We start from the raw sequence: 15,742 nt of genomic DNA, 5'->3' as shown, positions 1-15,742 counted from the left end.
CGTTAACGAAGTATGCTAAAAGACAGAAAGAATGGACACACAAGGAAAGGGACAAAGGGAAAGGGGGGGGGCAGAAAAAGAATATTCTTTCAGTATTCGGGATATCTTTGACTAGCACAATTCCTACCTATCAGTAAACTATAAATGACTTGTCTAGGAAAACCACAGGCCCAAGCCTGGGAAACCACGGGTTTCTTCACCCGGAAAACCACAGGCGCAAGCCTGGGAAACCACGGGTCTCTTCACCCGGACAATAACCACGGATCCGGAATTCCACCTCAGCGCTGTTTACAAGAATAACCCTAGTGTGGGGCCCCAGTTTGTGAACCTCCCGCTCTACCATCCACGACAGCGTCCTGCCTAGCCTTTGAGACTAGTTTCGGGGCTCCCTACTGAACGCCTGCGCAGTTCAGTGCCAGATCGGGGTCCGAGAAAACAAAGTTTTGAAAGGAAGCAAATGACCTTGCGTTCTCACGTACACGGGTCATCTCCAACAAGGGTCGCTGAGCAGGAGGGGCGGCTTCATTTGCATAGACAGGGGGAGGGAGGGAGGGAGGGAGAGAGAGAGAGAGAGAGAGAGATTTGCAAGGACGCCTCCGGACGACTCCGAGGGAAGACGTCAGAGAAATAACAAAGTTCTGCGCTTTCCCCGGCCAAACTCCGAGAGGGAAAACGGGGGAGAGAAGGAGAGAGAGATCAGGACGTTCCTGGTCGACTCCGAGGGGTAACGTCAGAAAACAACAAAAGTTCCACGGTTTCCCCGGCCAAACTCCGAGAGGGAAAACGGGGGAGAGAAGGAGAGATTAGGACGTTCCTGGTCGAATCCGAGGGGTAACGTCAGAGATAGAAGGAAGAAAAGTCCAGCTGTCGTGGGGACGTTGCTTTTCCACCCCCCTCCCAATGTATTTACTTCAAACCATACTCACGTTCGTAGATGTCCCTCGTGGATCCCGGGATCCCTTCTCTTTAGCCGGCTTGACCTTGCCTTTGCTCCCCCTGGTTGGGCTTTTGGTGACGATTGATTACCGCCCGCAAAGAGGAGGCAGGGAGAGGAAAAAGGGATCCCCAGGCTAAGGTTGCCCGATCCCCTCTATCTCCCCTCTCACCTTTACAGGAGAACCAAGTGTCCCTTCGTGGTCGCCAAAACTGTTACCGGAGAATCCGAGGGCTCCCTTGGGCAGAAATCAAGACACCAACCAGAGCAATTTGGAGCAAATCAGCAGCCTGTAGGCTCGGTCTTTATTAAAGAAAGACTGTCGCGACAGGACTCCCACCGCCCACAAGGTGAAGCAAGATGGAAGCCCAGAACAAAAGAAGACCCCAACTTTTATTAGCTCCTAATCCCCTAAGTTACACCCCTAGAAATACATCATATTTACATCATGACTACATTAAAAACAAGAGGAGTCAGGGGAGGGGTTGCACAGGTAATCTGAGTATCCTGACACCTGGCCGGAGCCCCTTCTCTTCCTCCCCATGAGTCATTTTCGGGAAACAAAGGGAAAGGCGCAGTTTCCTGCCCCCTGAGGGGAATCCGGTCACGGTCCCTTTGTCATAGATAGATAGATAGTTTATTACGGCCATAGACCCATATTCAATACATCATACAGCAACACAGGTATAACAAGATAAAATTAATAAATTAAATTACGTTAAAATCAAGTACATCTCAGACCGTAGGTTTCTAAATTCCATTAAAATAAGAACAATATAGCGCTTAAAATGTCAAATTATCAGTATAAATCAATATTATTTAGGCAAAATCAATAATCATAGAGTAATCCATTTTTCCTTTTATAGGCTAATACTGTTATCAGAAATCTGGCAACAGAAAGGGACCTACTCGGATCAGAATAAATGCATTAGCTGTGTTTCCAAGGAGTCACCTGAGATTTCCAATAATAAAGGGGACAAAAATCTGATCCGAGAAACTGAATGTAGTGAACAACAGAATAGTATATGTTGTAAAGATTCTATAGATCTATTATCACATGCACACACCGCTGAGATCCGACCATTGGAAAATCTATTATTCAAGACATTGGAAGGAAAGGCGTTAAATCTTGCCTTAATAAAGGCATATCTGTGGGCCGCTACAGACAAAGAAGTCAAATAAGATGGTATCTGCTGTGAGGGCACTATGCCAAGATTTAATGGTGAGCAAGTGCCACTACCCAAAGTGGTGTTTTGTTGTAGGTCAATCTCCTCAAGTTTTTGAGTGAGGGTTTTTTTTGCTGTGGCTAGGTCCAATTCCAATAATTCTGATGGAGACAATCCATAGGTCACTACTTTAGAATGGATCTCTTTTGCCCCTAGGACGAGAAAATTATCTCTCCAGAGGCATTGGATCAAATACAGATTCGGGAGCCTATGCCTTAAGGACAACCAGTAACAAAGGCTGTGCCTCCACAGAGTATTTTCTAAAGATGTAGTTTTTAATTCTAAGCGAATAGCTGCGTTACTAACGCACTGAGGAAGTTTTAGCAGTCGTCTTAGAAATTGATTTTGAATTACCTCCAAGGGCATCAAGTTTACTGCGGTCCCCCATAAAGGAACAGCATATGCCAATGTTCCAATTACTTTAGCTTTGAATACTTTCAGGGCAGATGAAACATGAAGAGCCCCGTCCGAAAAGAAAAAACGCAAAAGCGCAAAGGATAGGGCCTTGGCCTTGTTTAAAATATGTGCAATATGGGCCTTCCAACCCAGATTATATTGGAGAAAAACTCCCAGGTATTGAAATTTATAGACCTGTTCAATAGGTTTTCCATCTAATTGCCACTTATAGGATTTCCGACTTTTTGAGAAGATTAGTACTTTTGATTTAGATTGATTTATAGTGAGGGAATTTGTTTTACAATATGAAACAAAGAATTTTAATGCTCTCCTGAGGCAAATTCTTGAGAAGGATAAAATCACAGCATCATCAGCATAGAGTAATAGTGGGCAACGATAATTTGCGAGGCGGGGGGCATGGGTGATTTCCTGAGATTCAGCCAATGGTATCCTCATGTCACTAATGAATAAATTGAAAAGGAGCTAGGATACATCCTTGCCGGACTCCTCTGTTGATGGGCACAGAGTTTGTGAGATCGCTGGCTGGGGTTATTCTCACCCTAGCAGCCGACCCCTCATGCAGCTGGATTATTAACCATAAAAGTCTTCTATCAATTCCCCATCGGGCCAACTTTTCCCAGAGTAACCTTCTGGGGATGCTGTCAAATGCAGCCTTAAGGTCGATAAAAGCCGCACAAAGTTGGCCTCGGTTTGAAGAGGAATATTTCCGGGCTAGATGGTGCAAGACTAAAACATGGTCCGTAGTTGACTGGTTCGGTCTGAATCCTGCTTGCTCGGGGCCTATCGGTTTCTTTTCTTCAGCCCAGTGGGTAAGTCTATTCAGCAGAAAACATGCGTATATCTTTCCAACTATTGACAGTAAACTAATATTCCTATAATTCTCCGGATCGTCTGGGGAGCCTTTTTTATATATTGGAATTATAATAGCGTCCTTCCATATTTTTGGCACCCTTCCAGTTGCATTAATAGCATCAAAAGTAACAGCCAGGATTTTTGCCCACCAGTCGGAATGTAGTTTTATGGCTTCCGCCGGAACCAAATCTGGCCCAGGGGCTTTACCAATTTTAAGTTTAGAGATTAGATTCAAGATTTCATCGGGGTCAGTAGGAGGCCAGATGGGGAGATGGTCAAATACATCATCAAGAGCGTTGGTATTAGAATCTGGTGACGCAAAATATTTCCTTAAAAAGGATTCCCAGACTGGAGCAGGAATTATTGTTAAGGGATATCTCCTTAACCAATTGCCAAAATTGCCGTGAGCTACATGAACTAGAGGCGACTATTAGCGCCTGCCAGCGATTTTGTTGCCACTCTTGCTTAGTCATTCTCTGGGCTTGCTTATATGCTGTTTTTGCTTGTTGGTAATTCCTAGGTAATACTAGGGCACCAGAAGATTTATATTCATTGTAAATGGCACAGAGATGTCGTCTAGCTTGTTTGCATTTTAAGTTAAACCAGGGGGCACCGGTCTTAAAATGGGCCCGATTTACTTGGATGGCTGGTACTGTAAAAAAGGACATAAGATCTTCTATAAGCAAAGAGAATAAATTAATAATTTGTTCATGCCCATACAGATCTAAATCTAAAACAACATGAGTTTGAATTTTCTCTTGTTGGAAGAATTCCATATATTTTTGGGCTTGAGTTACTGACCATTTTATTCCTCTCACTTGTTCTGCAGTATTTATTCCCATATATATGGGGTGTCTAGACTTGATAGACTGCCAGTCTAGGGAAAGCTTGGCACTCAAGGGGAGATGGTCGCTCATTTGGACGTTTTCTATTTTAAAATAAGAAAAACTTGGGAATAAATCTCTAGAAACAATAAAATAATCGAGAACACTATTTGTAAGTGTGCTCAAATGAGTAAACTCACCCGGAATATCCGGGGGACAATTTCCGTTTAAAATTATCAAATTCAAACGTAAAATCAGCTGATAAAGAAGGGTTCCCGCTTCGTTAACCCTATTATCTTTCGATTTTCTCTCTATATGGGGGGAGAAATCCAAGTTCTGGTGAACAGGTATGACCCACCATTTGGTCTTGCCTAGCGCTTCCCAGTTTGCAGCTGTACGAGCATTAAAATCACCTCCCATGACTGCTGAAATGTTTGGGAACTTAGTATAACAGTGAGTTAGGTGTTCTTCAAGTGTTTCCCATTTGGAATGGAGGTCCACTACCTGCCCCCCAGGGGGGAAATAAACATTTGTTACCAGTAATTCAAATTTCCCTCCTGAAATCAATCCTGTAATCGCGTAAGGAGAGGAAGATTTGACAAGTGTAAGTTTTGCTTGCAATTTGAGGGAAATGGCTATTACCAGACCTCCCCTAGGGTGCCCACCTTTAAGAGAGGGGCTAGCTGGAAGCAAAATAGTATCGTATCTGTCAGGGGTTCAGGAGCAGAGGCACAGGAAAGGGAGGAAATGGAGAGCGAGGGGGAGGAATCCGAAGGAAATGTCAGCGATGACAGCGGTCCGAGGTCTCTGAGTCTTTCCAGTGAATCGGAAGATTCACAGAAAGGGGCTCCCATGGTCAGGGCAAGGGGGGTGCCCAGGGGGACACCCCAGGAAGAAGGGGCCAGAGGGGACTCAGAGAGCAGCAGTTGGAAATCCGGACCAGCGTCCACACCAGAGTGCAGTAGGGGGGAGGAGTCCCAGGCATCGGGATCAGGCGGCGCGCTGCCAGCGGGAGGACATGAGGCAGGACTGGCCACGCCTCCATCGGGGAGCGAGGAAACGGTTGAGAGGAAGGTTGAAGGCTGGGCGCGCGCGCCAAGTTCAAATGTGCAGGAGGGCGGCACAGTCGGCAGCCCGGATAGGGAGCCAGGTCCCAAAGCCCGCCGGAAAGAGCGGGAGGAGTCAGGGGGGTCATCGTCAGCCTCAGAAGAGTCCAGGAAGGAAGGGACCCCGGAGGGTAGCAGGACCCAGAGGAGAAAGGAGAGACGGAAGAGGTGGAGTAAGGCTAGAGTCTTAAACTGGTGTACAGGGGGCGGAGATTCAGATGGAGCTTCGCCGGTCTAAACCCTAGACGTAGAGCTGGGGCGCTGCGGCTTGAAAATGGAAACTGTACTTCAATAAAGACTTTTGTACATTACTACCGGCTAGCGTTGGTCCTCTGTGAGCTGGGACCAGGAGCCAGCTCTGACAGTATCCATTTATGTCAATCACCTCCTCTTCCCAAGTTTCTTGTAGGAGAATTACTTGGAATAAATTAACAAATTTTAAGAAGTCTGGATCAGATTTCTTCCCCCTCCATCCCGCAATATTCCAGCATAAAAATGACACCGAAGGGTGGCTGGGTTGGTCGTTAGGTAGTCAGGTCATGTGGGAATGGGATTCTAACTTTGGGGGAGTTTCAGCTTCAAAAAAATCAGTAATTTTCCTTTGAGAAGGTGGCAATCGTGCTATACATCCCAACTGTTTAGATTTATTGGGGTGGTTTGGCTGTAAAGTCGTGCCACTCGTCTCGCTAAAGGCAGATGTTTGGCCTAAGATAGTCGACTTTTCAGAGCCAGATGGTAGAATTAGGGGGGTATTACTTAGAGAGAGTGAAATTAAGTCAACAGGTATCGTGCCACTAGTTGAGTGATCATTAGTTGTTTGAATAATTTTGTTAATACGACCTGTCGGGTCTTCAACCAGATCATTCTTCGGGGCTAAAAATAAAATGGAGTCGTCTCTCATTTGTTGGTCTGGTTCAGCTGGTTCTGTTACCGGTTCAGTGGTATCTATGGATTTATTCAACTTGCACACATTAGAAGAGAGTGGGTTAATAAAATTACAAGTAAGTGGACCCATATGGGGCACTTTACATGGAGAGCCTAATTCAGATTCGTTAAGTTCCCTCATTTTGTCCCAGGCAGATGTTGTAGTCATATTTGCCTCAGAGATGGGGTGCATGATAGATGGGTCTGGTGATGGGGTTTCCGCCTCCAGAGTATGGAAGAGTGGATTCATCTCCGCAATAACCAGTTGGCTGGTAGGGGTGGGTGCCTTCCCAACCCACAGATCCAGTTCTTGGTGGTATAAGCGTGGGACAGAATCTGAACCACAGTCTCTATCAAGCATATTTTGTTTAGGTAATCTCAGCTGTTCCTCCGTCACTTTTGTCAGGCAGAAGTAAAGGGTATCAATTTTATGAAGTATTTCTTTATGAACTTCTTGCGGGAGAACGCTATAAGAGTGGAGTAATTTATTATCAAAGCTATCGAGGTCGATTCCCTGATTCTCCGCATACCTGGGCCCAAGGAAGTCCAACCTTTGAGAGTCCTTGACAGGACTTCCTGGTGTGGTGCGCTCAGCGTCGGGTCAGGGAAAGCGCTTTGCTGCAGTAAGAGCGCTCCCAATCACGGTTACGGGGCTAAAAAGACGGGGAAGCGAGGGCGACGCAAACCCTGAAGAGGTCTGAGAGGAGGTTCCAGACTGAGGAAAACAGATCCAAGCAGCGCATAAAGGGGTTTTCTGCCGTTCCGGCACAAAAAGTGGAGGAAGGTGGAAGAACTCAGCGCAGAAAGATCGCACGCCCGACCGTGAGACGCCCTTTAGACCCGAATGAGAAAGCACCAGGCTGCTCCAAACTAAAAACTGTAAAATCAAGAGTACTCCTGAAGCAGGAAGGCAAAAACGCTGGCTTAAATTAAAATAAAAGGAGCACGGACTAACTTAATACTATAAAGGACAGTAAAGCTAATGGAGAGAGGAGCTTCAGCGTTCTGAGACTTATCAAGTTGTGGAAAATAAGCCTTGTAAAGAGGCAGAAAATAAAAATTGAGACATACTGAGTACCTGCTTCTACAGGGGGACGTTCTGTTGAGAGACACAAGGAGCTGAAATAACAAGCAGCAGCGGAGACAACAAAGCAGTGGCCATTGAGAAGGTGATCAGCGTTAAACAAAGGGTGAGTGGAAAAGAAAAAGGAGGGGGAGGAACGTGGAGGAGACAGTGGAAAAGAGAAGGAATGGAAAAGATTTAAAGACCAGGCAGCGGTGGGAAGATAAGGATTAAGATAAGGAAGTGAAAGGGAAGAAGAAGAGATAAACGGAGGGAGAGAAAGAAGGAGGAAAAAGAAGGGGAAAGACGGTAATAAGGAAGAGAGCAGTTGGCGAAAATGGCGCTGGGGGGGGGGGAAAGTGTGAGTCATTGCCCTCAGAAGGGAAAAAGCCGGAAGAAGAATAGTGGCGGAAACAGTCACTGCAACAAAGAGAGGACAGAGAAACAAAACAAGAAGGATCACCTCACAAGTAAATTGGAAAATCCTGCCACCTAGGTGGCGGAAAATAAAATTACTCCCACAATTTAAAAAAACGCTGCTAAGACACAGGTTTGAAGCATAACCATAAAGAAAATTAGCTATACATGAAAGGATACCTGAAATACCAAGTTCAGCTTCTAGAAAATAAGTTCTTAAGACGGATGTTAAGTACTGTGAAGGAATTTTTCTCTGACAACTGCCAAAATAATTAAAATAAAACAAAATATTTAACTAAATTTATATTAAAACTTTGATATATTATTATTTTATTTTATTTTTAATATTTGAGATGAACTGGTAATGATATAGTGGAAACCACTGGAATCTTAACTGACTTTCAATCCCAACAGATGGAATAAAAGGACCAAATCATAGACTATAAACAGAGCATTTTCAAAGTTTTAGGAATATATATACTCTTGACTGAAATAAAGACATCTAGATCAGAACTAAAGGGAAGAAGACAATTATGGCTTCTAAAAAATACCAAACTATACTGACATCTGGGTCGGGTCTACAAGTGAGAAGACAATCAACAGCTGAAACAGACCCCAATGCTGACATAAAAGATCTTATAATGGGGATGGAAAAGAGCCTGAATGATAAGCTGGACATATTAGCTGGTAACATCCAACAAAACTCAAAGCTAATAATAGACTTAACAACACAAATAAGCGACCTCTCACTTAAAAATGAAGAACTGGATAAATCTGTACAAGAACTTAAGAGTAAATCCATCAAACAAGAGGAAATGACGAAGAAATTGCAAATGGAAAATAAGGACATTAAAAAGTCACAAGAGTCAACGAAGGAAGAAATTAACGACTTAAAGAGAGCCCATGAAGAGCTGTTAGATGATTTATCATTGATGGAGATGCGTCAGAAGGAGATGGTCCTCCGCTTCCGTGGCGTACTGCAAACTTATGATGAAAAAATTCAAGAGAATCTATCACAGGAGATTGCAAATTGGTTGGGAGTAGAAGTAGAAGAGATGCTATTGGATATTGATAAAATCTTCAGGATCAAATCAGAAAGATCGGACACTTATAAAGGGCCAGGAGATTGCTTAATCTTTTTCAATTCAAGACTTTTAAAGGACAAAATATTACATCAAAAAGGACAAGCAAAGTTAATAATAGAAGATAGGCCTATCAAAATATTCAAGGAAATTCCAAAAAGAATTTTGAAGAAAAGGCAGAACTATAAGACAGTAACAGAAGCACTCAAGAAGAATTCGATTAGATTCCGGTGGGAATTCCCTGAGGGCATCACCTTCACATACAAGGACAGAAGAAAAACTTTTAGATCATTAGACGAGCTGGGAAAATTCTGGAGGAAGTATAAAAAAGAACTAACTGGAGATCCGACACTGGACCGAGAGGAAGCTACGCAGACACCATAAGAAGCATAGAGAGACAAGTGGGTATCAAGGGGGGGGGGGGGATTGGAAGAAACATAATATCAAAATTCTAAAAATTTGTGAGTCTTTTTCTTTTTCTTTTTTTCTTTTATTCACTCAATGAAACCTTTGTAGATAATAAATAAAGATTAATGAACCTAAAAATTATATCTTGGAATGTTAACGGTTTAAATGATAAGAGGAAGAGAAATAAAATAGGACATGTATTGAGGAAAGAACAATGGGATATCATATGCTTGCAGGAGACCCATGTGACTAGAAATCACAGAAGGGTTTTAGAAAACAAGAGATTGGGTCAAGAATTTATATCCTCAGATGTGAAAAAGAAAAGGGGAATTGTGATCTATGTGAACCCTAAACTAGACGCAAAAAAAATCTTTAAGGATGATGAAGGTAGATTATTAGGGGTAAAAATAACAAAAGGTAAAGAACATTTAATTATAGTAGGAGTTTATGCACCGAATGGAAACAAAACAGAATTTTTCAGGAAAGTAGAAGCTAATTTACTGGAATTTATAGAAGAGGAAATTATTCTGATGGGAGACCTAAATGGTGTCACATCAATAGAATTAGATAGGACAGAGAGGGAAAGAAAATCAAAAAAAGGCAGACTCCCAGATACCTTCTTTCAGATGGTAGAAAACTTAAATTTGATTGACACATGGAGATATAAAAACCCAGGAGAAAGACAGTATACACATTTCTCGGAAGTAAAAAAATCAGCCGGCAGAATTGACAGCATATGGGTATCAAATAATTTAACAACTAAAATTTAAAAAGCAGAAATACAGACCAAAATTATTACAGATCACAACCCAGTCACATTAGAATTAAAGGAACACAAGAAAACTAACAAAAGATGAAGACTTAATGAAAGAATATTAAATGACGAAAAGATTGTGAAAAAAGCGCAAGAACTAATGAAAGAATTTTTTGAATTAAATAAAGAACAGGATACAGACATCAGGACAATATGGGATGCAAGTAAAGCTTTCATAAGAGGCTTTTACATACAACAAAGTGCAATAAGGAAAAGAATCAGAGAGCAAAAACTAGAACAAATAAGGAAAGAAATAGGAATAAATGAAAAATTATTAACAAAACAACCAAAAAATGAACTAATAAACCAAAAACTAAAAATATTACAAACCCAGGCTTCAGCAATATTAAATAGTGAAATTGAGGATAATATTAAATGGATGAAACAAAGGTCGTTCGAATTTGCAAATAAACCCGGAAAGATGCTAGCCTGGCAATTGAAAAAAAGACAAAAGGAAAAACTGATTGATAAAATACTGGAAGCAGGGAGAACTTTAGATAATCCTGAAGAAGTTAAAAAGTGCTTTATAAAATATTATAACAAGCTATATAAAGCAGGAAATGAGACAGAGGATGAAATAAAAAAGTATTTATATGGAAAGGATATACCTAAAATTAAGAAAGAAAAGATTCAAGATCTAAACTCCCCAATAACCACGACAGAGCTTCATCAAGCGATAATTAAGATGAAACTGGGAAAATCCCCAGGTCCAGATGGACTTACTGCAATACATTACAAAAAATTAGAGGAACCATTATTATCACCTATGAAGACACTCTTAAATAGAATACTAGAAGACGGGAAGATTCCCAACACCTGGAAACAGGCTCACATAGTAGTAATCCCAAAACAAGGACGAAATAAAGAGTTTATAACCAATTATAGACCAATATCATTACTAAATAATGATTATAAGATCTACGCACAAATATTGGCAACGCGATTAAAGACAGTTTTGCAGGATTGCATAAATAAAGAGCAGGCAGGGTTCTTGCTGGGCAGGAAAATGAGTGATAATATAAGAACAGTGATTGATATGATCGAGTATTTAGACATGAAACCGAGTAAGAAGGTAGCCTTTGTTTTTGTGGACGCGGAAAAGGCGTTTGACAAAGTATCATGGAAATTTCTAAAAATATTATTAGACCAGATGGACATGGGGGACCAAATTACAAGAGGGCTAAAAGCAATTTATGAACAACAAGAAGCAAATATAATAATAAATAATGACACAACTGATTATTTTAAAATACAGAAGGGCACCAGACAAGGGTGCCCACTTTCACCGTTATTATTCATTTTGGTTTTGGAAATACTAAATCAAGAAATCAGACTGGATCAAGAAATAAATGGAATATCCCTAGGAGAGAAAATATACAAAATAAGGGCATTTGCAGATGATTTAGTCTTAATGGTGGAAAACCCAAAGGAAAGCATAGCAAAGGCTCTAGAAAAAATGGGAAACTTTGGAAGGGTCTCAGGTTTTGCTTTGAATAAAGAAAAAACGAAACTAATGGTAAAAAACATGGGAGATCAAGAGAAAAAGGAACTGGTAGAAAAATTTGGATTACAAATTGTAAAAAAAGTGAAATATCTAGGAATACAAATAACAATGAAAAATATAAATTTGTTTGAAGATAATTATAAAAAAAAACTGGGAAGAAACAAAAAGAGAAATGGAAACTTGGACAAGATTGAATTTAACACTCTGGGGTAGAATTTCGGCTATTAAAATGAATATTTTACCAAAACTCTTGTTCCTTTTTCAAATGATTCCCATAATAGGTAAAGATGATTGTTTTAAAAAATGGAAAACGGACCTAACAAAGTTTATATGGCAAGGCAAAAAGCCACGGATCAAATATAAATTACTAACCGACATAAAAGAGAGGGGAGGTTTTGGACTCCCAGACCTGAGACTATATCATGATGCGGCATGCTTTACTTGGATCAAGGATTGGATCAAATTGGATAACAGTGACATTTTGGATTTGGAGGGATGGAACAACAGATATGGTTGGCATGCCTATCTAATTTATAATAAAGTGGCAGTACATAAAGAATTCCTGAACCATGTAATTAGAAATGCATTATACAAGGTCTGGGTGAGATATAGAAGGTTGTTAGAACCGAAAACCCCATGGTGGGTCTCACCGTTAGAAGTAACATCTGTTAAAAAGAAGAATACTGTAGGAAAAATGGCGACATACCAGCAGCTCCTAAAGGAAGAACAGGGGCAATTAAAATTAAGACCATATGAAGAGGTGACCCAATACTGTACTACATGGTTTCAATATCACCAAATTGCACAAATATTCAATCAGGATAAAACAATAGGATTTGAAAAAGATGAATCAAAATTACAAAAAGTATTATTACAAAACTCAAAAAAAATATATATCCAAAATGTATAATTTCTTATTAGAATGGGAATTAAAGGATGAAGAAGTAAAAGAAGTTATGATCAAATGGGCATGTGATATAGGATATGTGATTCGGCTAGAACAATGGGAGAAATTATGGAAACATGATATTAAGTTCACGGCATGTTACACAATAAGAGAAAACTTTATGAAAATGGTGTACCAATGGTACTTAACTCCGGTAAAATTGGCTAAAATTTATAAATTAAATTCGAATACCTGTTGGAGATGTAAAAAAGAAATAGGAACAATGTTTCACATGTGGTGGGAATGCCGACCTATTAAACAATTCTGGAACGAAATTTACGAAGAACTCAAAAAGATGTTTAAAATATCTTTCAGTAAAAAACCAGAGGCATTCCTTTTAGGCTTAATTACAAACGATATTCCCGAAAATCAAAGGAAAGTATTCCTTTATGCAACAACAGCTGCCAGGATGCTTATAGCAAAAAACTGGAAAGGGAGGAAAATTCCATCAGTGAAAGATTGGCAAATTAAATTTTGTGAATACATAAATCTGGCAAGACTCACAGCATTTATAAGGGGACAATCGGACCAGAAATTATTAAAAGAATGGGGTTGTGCAAAAGAGTATATGAAAAAACATTGTTCTGGAGTAAGTATATTGGTATGTAATGAATGATGCTTTACAGGGTTAAAGGGAGGGGGAAATGGTGTATATATATATAAAAAAGTATAAAGATGAAAGTAATTCAACCAGACACAACAATACAGTAAGAGTAAATTTACTGAGGTTTTAGAACAAAGGAAGGAAGTCAATATGTGTAAATGTACGTAGTGATATGTTTTTTCCCCCCTGTAAATGTGTGCTTTTTCGTTTTCGTTTGGTTCTGTTTTGTTCCCCTTTTTTTCTGTTTTTTTTTTTTTTGTATGTTCCGTTTTGTTTGTTTGTATAGTCTTTTTTTGGATTCAATGTTTGTAATTTTTGTTATGATTTTGCATTGAAAAAAATAAAAAAATTTATATATATATATATATATATATATATATAAAGAGAGTCCTTGGCAACCAGACCAGTAGGATGTTTGGAGATGTCCTCCGCAGAGTTTATATCAATTAGAACGTGTTGATCAATCTCGTGTTGGGTTTTTGGCAAATTTACAATATGGGGGATAAGTGGAATTGGAGGTGCTTCATTCTTAAAGTACCTTGAGATTCTTATACCACTCGTCTCCAGATGTTCTCTACATTTGTACACTAGTTTTGCCAGTCTCCCCTCATAGAATGAGACCACCGCTCTGGCAAGGAATCCGTTGAAGTATAGATATTCCACTTGGGCCAGATCAGTAGGGTTATTAAGTATATCCGGCATATAAATCTTTAAAAGGTTCAATAGTTGGGCTTTACGCTCTTCTTGTGACAGGAGTCCTGGGGGTTTAGGGTTATTTGATAAAACGAGTTTATTTCGGTACAACACCAGATTCCAGTTTTTATTTGTTAGATTTGTCAGATTTCTCTTCTTAGAGGGATTGGTTTCATCAACAGATAGAATGTAAGACCATGGATCTTGGATCAAAATGTCTTGCTTGGAGTTAGGTGTTGGGGTGGGTGTTAAGGGTTCCAAGCAATCCATCGCAGCGTCAGGGCAAGGGTTTGTAGAACGTTCTTGCTTAGAAGATTTCCTGGTTAGAAGTTTCTCAGTGTTCCCACTGGTCTCGGTTATTGGGATACTCTTGAGAAGATTAAAGAGCTTTTTAAAATCCATTTTTTTGTAAAGCACTGCCTTAAATTTTTTAACATTTCTGCTCTTTTTTACCCTTACGGGCCTCCTTTTCAAGGCAGTAGCCTTACAAGATCTCTTGGCCTTCCTTGGTGATCTGTTTTTACAGGTGGTAGGAAGGAAGTTGTTATTACTTTCCAATTCTACAGTCACCCCGCTGGATTCCCTACAGAGAGTTTTGCAAGTGTCCATCATTATAGTGAGGATTTTTGTACAGGTGGCCAGATGAGATTTTATATTTTCGATATCCTCAGTTAAAAGCACAAGCCATTTGATAACTGATAAATCCTCATCCTCATTTGTCTCAAATTGGAAGCAGGAGTCTCTTGATGTTTTAGGGTTTCCCAAAGACATCTCTGCAATTTGTTTTAACATTAATTCTTCCACTTCTCGGACTCAGGATGGTTCAGGAGAAGCTTGGGATTTAAGTCTCTGTTTTGGGAGTACTTCGGTGACTGTACCAATTATGTTTGGGTTTACTTTGGGCTTTATTTGCCCTTTGTTGTGGCATTCTTCTACACAATCCTCTCTCTGCACAGCCGGCCCTTCAGTGCAGGAGGGAGAAGTTTCAGTTTCCTGCTGATTCTCACTCGGCTTGACTTTACCCCTATTCTTAAAGGGCCGAGTGCTTTTTGTTTGAGCTCCCTTTAGGGTAGCTCTTTTAGAGAGAGGTTTTAGATCACTCAGATAAAAGCCTGGTGTTCTACAGCCACTCCTGGTCGTCACCATTATTTATCTTGTAAAGGTCAAGTTGGTAAAAATCTCACCTCGGTTCATTGGCTCCGTCGGGTGTTGCAGGAGGGTTCTCCGCGGGACTACTTCCAAGGTAGGCAGGTAATTGAGACCAATTTGCTGAGCTCCTTTGCCGTGGCGGTGGAGGCCGCGGCGGCGTCAGCGGCGCCTTTCTAGGCCGTGTCGCCCTCCTAGCTCAGTGGGAAGGCATCCGAGATAGGAGAAGAAAGGGCTCGGGCTGGCAAACAGCAGCTCTTAAGGGGGAAAGCAGCAGCCGGAAAAGGCAGGCAACAGCAGGCACAGCAACTTCAGTTTCAGCCGCTCCTTGTTTCTCGGCGTTCTCCATCGGTAAAGACTAACAAGGCTACAGATTCCCAGAGCCCAGCAAAATGGTTCTTTTCCTTTCCTAAAAATGACCTGCCTTGTCCCCGCTAACAAGTGGAATGGGCCGAAGTACCAGAGGTTACAGATAAAAATGAAGTGGGGTTCCCTCCAGCCTTTTGTCCCTCTCTTCAGCGAGGCATTTAGAGAAACAGCAGTTTATCAATGTCGCCAGTAAAACAATAAAACAATAAAACGTTAGCTAAGAAAAACAGGGGCAGTGGTGAGGTGATAAGGCAGCCAATAAATCATTAAAACTGTAAAATTAGAGTCCAGGAAGGCTATAAAAACTACTTAAAATCTTAATTGAAGGCAGGCGAACCTGACTATGCTGCTATCTCCGTCGCCATCTTGTTCTCCCTCTCCCTTTGTCATAGTCTGTGTTGAGTACACTAGTG

At 40.8% G+C, this 15,742-nt stretch overlaps 1 protein-coding gene and 1 long non-coding RNA gene across 2 annotated transcripts in view; one reads left to right on the top strand and one right to left on the bottom strand.

Annotated features, from left to right (window-relative positions):
- The window catches only part of LOC310668798 (inositol polyphosphate 5-phosphatase OCRL-like), a gene marked incomplete at its 3' end in the record, with an annotated part of 733,402 nt that overhangs the window by 15,817 nt on the left and 701,843 nt on the right, over positions 1–15,742 (bottom strand).
- Positions 681–15,182, top strand: LOC310668877. The gene is made up of 4 exons (XR_014506861.1): positions 681–746; positions 855–4,955; positions 5,725–6,842; positions 13,508–15,182. It is a non-coding gene; the product is annotated as an uncharacterized lncRNA (long non-coding RNA).

This window comes from Podarcis tiliguerta (genome assembly GCF_965153285.1).
Source record: "Podarcis tiliguerta genome assembly, chromosome: W".
Taxonomy (NCBI): Eukaryota; Metazoa; Chordata; class Lepidosauria; order Squamata; family Lacertidae; genus Podarcis; species Podarcis tiliguerta.
This window is presented reverse-complemented; position numbering and strand designations above follow the sequence as displayed.